We start from the raw sequence: 5,000 nt of genomic DNA, 5'->3' as shown, positions 1-5,000 counted from the left end.
ATCATAATAATAGAAAAAATGGTAATAATAACAGTAAAAAGGATAGTAATAACAACAATAATAATTAATTTATGACTAACAATAAAATCATATTCAGAAAATTGAAAGTGAAAAAAGAAGGATGATAAAACAATAAACATGATGCTAAGGGCAGAGAATCTAAAGAATAATGATTATGATGATTTCTGCTTTATAAGTCCATCTTTCTCAAATCACTTTAAGTTAGCAGGGTGGCGCAGTGGAAGCGCGCCGGGCTCATAACCCGGAGGACCGTGGATCGAAACTCTGCGTTTTATATTGATTTTTTTTTCTTTAATAATATACTGTTAATCAATCACTGATAAGGCTAAAAGATAGAACAAAGAAGATAAAAAGATGTATAGATAGATTAAAATACAGAAAGATAGACAAAGAGAAAATTAGAGTAACTGACAAATGATAATAATGATAATAACAATAATGATAAGAACAATAAAGACAATGATATTAATAATGATAACAATAATGGTAACGATAATAATGGTAGAAATAATAAAGAAAATGATGATAATAGTAATAATGCTAATAATAATGATAGTAATACTAATGATAATAAAAACAACAATGGCCGTGATGATGGTAATAATAATAACGACAAAAATATAATCATTATGATAATAACAATGATGATAATGGTAAAAACAATAATAATAAAAATGATAATAGTAAAATGGGAAAGGTTAACCGTTATGTATCTCTATCATTCTATCAATCCCTGCTCTACTTCATCTGCTTCCTTCTCTTTCCTTCTCGATGCCATATTTTCCTGTAACACTAATCTTTGACATCTAATAACCTCCCCCCCCCCCCACCTCTCCCCGGATTCTTCTCCTCCTTTTCCAACAACCATCTCTGTTTTCCTTGAACATTGCTCCTACTCCTTCCCCAGTGACAGATACACTGTAATTGACTCAATCGCCTACCCCCTTACCCCCCCCACCCCTTTCTAATAATCTCTGCTCTGGTTCACTTACTCCCTCTTTCCCTTTTCACTGCCATACTATCCTCAAATGCTCTCTAATCTCTGACATCGAACACATTTTATCCTAATCTTTAATTCTCTTTTCCCTTTCCGACACAATACCTTATCATGGAGCTTTATGGCCTTTGGTGCCGAGCACATTTCTTTGTTTCAGGCATTAAGCATTAAAACTTGGATCTTTGCTTTCTGAACTTTCTATCTTTCTCTCTCTCTCTCTCTCTCTCTCTGCCTCTGTCTGTCTCTGTCTCTGTCTCTCTCTCTCTCTCTCTCTCTCTCTCTCTCTCTCTCTCTCTCTCTCTCTCTCTCTCTCTCTCTCTCTCTCTCTCTCTCGCTCGCTCGCTCGCTTTTTCACAAATTGCTATTACTGCTGTTATCCTTGTTACTACTGTTAATATTATCGTTATTATCCTTTTTGTAGTTGATCATACTTTTTGCTGCTGTCTTTGTTGTTGTTGTCATTAATATCATTACCATTATCATTACCATTATCATTATTGTTATTAGAGTTAGTATGCGTTATCACTATTATTATCATCGCCATCATCATTATTATCGTTATAATTTTGTTGCCGTTATCCTTATTACTATCAATATCATTATCATCATTATTACTATCTTTGTCATTATTATCATTGTTATAATTTTGTTGCCATTATCGTTATTACTATTATTGCCATTATCATCTCTATTACTTTATCTTTGTTGTTATTGTTGTTGCTATTATCATTATTATTATTATTATTGTTGTTGTTGTTGTTGTTATAATTATCATTATTATTAGTAATAGTATTAGTATTGTGATCATTAACACTATTATTATCATTATTATTATTATTATTATCATTATTATTATTATTACCATTATTATTGTTATTATTATTATTATCATTATTATTATTATTATTATCATTATGATTATCATTACTATTATTATTATCATTATCATTACTATCTTATTATCATTATTGTCATTATTATTATCATTATTATTATCATTATTATTATTGCTGTTGTTATTATCATTACCATTATTATTACTGTTATCATTATTATTATTATCATTATCGTTATTAGTATTATCATCTTAAAGTCAAATTATGAGTCTGTATCTATTTTTCTCTTTCTTTTTTCCAATCTGTACATACACAGGTATTCATCCAGATTTGTCTTTTAACCTTAATGCCTGATTGAGATAAGTAGGGAGATAGATAGAGGGCAAATGAGGGAGAGAGAGAGAGAGAGAGAGAGAGAGAGAGAGAGAGAGAGAGAGAGAGAGAGAGAGAGAGAGAGAGAGAGAGAGAGAGAGAGAGAGAGAGAGAGAGAGAGAGAGAGAGAGAGAGAGAGAGAGAGAGAGAGAATCCTAATACATGTACGTAACATTGCATACATGTGTAATAAGTGTTTTGATAAAAGGAAAAAAATATAATGTAGTGAAATTCGTTCTCATAATATATGATTCCGTAGTGCTGTGGCTAGCACGGTCGCCTCTTACGCGACAGACTCGGGTTCGATCCCCGACGGAGACGATATGCGAAAGATTTTTGCATGAATTTCTGCTTGCCTCTTTCTACTTACCCATCCTTCTATCTCTGTTTTTGTTTCCGTCTCTTTTCCGGTGTTTATAATGTGAAGGAAATAGGAGGAATTGGAGCGTTTGGTTTTGGATTTTTTATTTGCTTTTTTTTGGATTTGTAATATTGTTTATGGTGTTAATGAGAGTTTTCATAATTTTGTTATTCCTCTCATCATCATGTGGTTGTATTAGTAATATGAGAAGCAGAGAATGGGAGGAGGAAGAAGAGGACGAACAAGTGATGGAGGGAAAGAAAAAAAACTCAAGAAATGGGGAAGGAAGGAAAGAGGTTATATTGCCATTTTGTCTTGTTTAGTGTTGTTTCGTTCCACTTTGTCCACTTCAGATAAGAAACACGCTCATAGTAGAGAAGCAAAGGTCTGTTTGCAATGAGATCCGATTTAGTATAATCATGGTTGCAGAGTTTTTGGACTTGCAACATAGAACGAACTGCACGATCTCCTTTCTATAAAAGCTTGATGTTTACCTCTATATTGTTCAGAGTCATGAAATAAATGAGTTAATTTTTGGTCCGGAATGAAATAGAAATGCAAAGTAGACAAACCAGACTTCATGGCTACCAAGGTGTGAAATACTACTTCAATTGCACTGTGACAGCTGGATCCTGTGCTGACCATATATCGAGTGGATAGGCAGCTTTTGTTTCGATATGAAGTGGATTGTTGTAATTCACTTTACTCTCAGGATATCTTGTTTACATTTCGTTTTGCTCTATTCCCATGAAAAAATAACAGATTTTCTTTTGTATTGATACTATTTAATATATTGCACTATTATTGATTTCATGATTTTTAAAACGAGTATTCTTTTACCATGTACACTATTAATATATATATATATATATATATATATATATATATATATATATATATATATATATATATATATATATATATATATATATATATATATATGTAATTTCATAGCGTCTTACATAAGTTGTATATTGATTTTTATTTGCCTTTGAAAACTATATGAAATTTATGAAAGAAACAAGATTTCGTCAAACAGGAATTCGAATGAACACCAATAGTTACGAAATTTAGTGTTAATCGTTGACACGGAACGAATGAAACTACTTTAGAGATGATCTTGGTATTGAATCTACGAAACGCTCCAGATATCAGAGCCGATTTCCACTGATGTTCAGAAAGAACTTTGGGATTGCACTTATCCAGATCTTATAATGACTAATGATCTTTTACGGTTTGATAATTTTTTGGTTTCCAATTATGCTGATATGCTTTTTTTTCTTTTTGTTGGGATTTTCTATTCTTGTTTTTTTCTCAGCGAACACATAATGTAGTGTTTGTAAGACCACACACACACACACACACACACACACACACACACACACACACACACACACACACACACACACACACACACACACACACACACACACACACACATATATATTTATATATATATATAGAGAGAGAGAGATAGGGAGAGCTATAAAAATTATGATGATGATGATATTAATAATACAAACAATAATAATAATAATAATAATAATAATAATAATAATAATAATAATAATAATGATAATAATAATAATAATAATAATAATAATAATAATAATAATAGCAATAATAACGATGAAATAAATCATAACGATAAAATCAAACTAAAAATGCTAATGATAATGACGATGGTGATAATGATTACAATGATAGCCCTGATTTATAGGACTAATAGTAATAATGATCCTGATAAAAATCATGATAATAATAATGATAACGTAACAGTAATAATGATAATAAAAGAAGTAATGCTATAATAACAGTAGTAGTAGTAGTAATAATGATGATAATAATAACAAGAAAAAATAATGATAATAATAACAAGAAAAAATAATGATTATTTTTATAACAATGATGATGATTATAATAATGATGATTTTTTACTTTCTTATTTGCTACCGTCATTTCTCTCTTTTTTTCTTTTTCTTTTTCTGTTACATCGCAGTTTTTCTTTTTGAAACCGCAGTTTTACATATCTAATTTTCAGTTTGGTTTGCACCTTTTTTATTGATAATTTCCATATTTTTCTTCGTCTTTCACATCGTTTAATTTAATTAACATTTTTATCGCACTTTATTTTTTCTTTCTTTTTTTCAGTATTACTCTCCCACGTTTCCTTCATTTCTTTCTCATTGTTCGAATAATTATCGCAATTTTGACGCATTTTCTTCCTTCACTTTTTGTTATTCTCATGTTTCATTATTCTTTAATTATTGGTTTGCTCTTCCTCTTTCTTGTTTCTTCGGTTGTTTCCGTTGCCTTACCTGCTCGAATTTCTATACCAGACATATTTATTTACACAATGAAATACCCGTACTTGGATGGACGCAGAATTTCACATACATACCAATGTACGCTT

The sequence above is a fragment of the Penaeus vannamei genome, chromosome 11 (genome assembly GCF_042767895.1).
Source record: "Penaeus vannamei isolate JL-2024 chromosome 11, ASM4276789v1, whole genome shotgun sequence".
NCBI lineage: Eukaryota > Metazoa > Arthropoda > Malacostraca > Decapoda > Penaeidae > Penaeus > Penaeus vannamei.
The sequence above is the reverse complement of the archived record's forward strand: the minus strand, read 5'-3'. Positions refer to the sequence as shown.